At 19.2% G+C, this 504-nt stretch overlaps 1 protein-coding gene across 1 annotated transcript in view; it reads left to right on the top strand.

Moving 5' to 3' along the window:
* Positions 1-504, top strand: part of LOC107465196 (homeobox protein knotted-1-like 1) — an 8363-nt gene that overhangs the window by 5725 nt on the left and 2134 nt on the right. The gene's annotated exons all lie outside the window — the stretch shown is intronic.

Below are 504 nucleotides of genomic sequence, written 5' to 3' on the forward strand. Positions count from 1 at the left end.
ATGTATTCATAATTGTTTAATAATTTTCTAGTCCCCTGAACAATGATAATTGATTATGTTAAAAATTCAGGTGCAGTAAACTTTACGAGTTAATAGTTAAAAATTGTTAAATAATTTGACTAAATTTTTATTTAATAATTTTTAATTATCAACTTGATGTGAAGTTAATTATATTTGAGTTTCCACCGTTGATTGATGATAGTTAAACGTCTACATTCTTCTTCAATAAAAATGAGTTTAATATTTAATTATTATTATTGTAAAAGTCATTTTAATAAGTTATTTTTTTAACTATTCATAAAGCATGTGAACGTGGAGAATAAGTCAATAAAATTATCTGTATCAAATGTAATTAATAGGTACGGCTTTGCTAATTTATTATTAGAGAAAATGATAAATACATCTTAATTTTTTAACTCAAAAATAAATAAATTTTTAATTAATTAAAAATACAAAAATATTTTTTATTATTTAAAATGTAAAATATCTAAATCTCTCTAAAAC

Source organism: Arachis duranensis, chromosome 9 (genome assembly GCF_000817695.3).
Source record: "Arachis duranensis cultivar V14167 chromosome 9, aradu.V14167.gnm2.J7QH, whole genome shotgun sequence".
NCBI lineage: Eukaryota > Viridiplantae > Streptophyta > Magnoliopsida > Fabales > Fabaceae > Arachis > Arachis duranensis.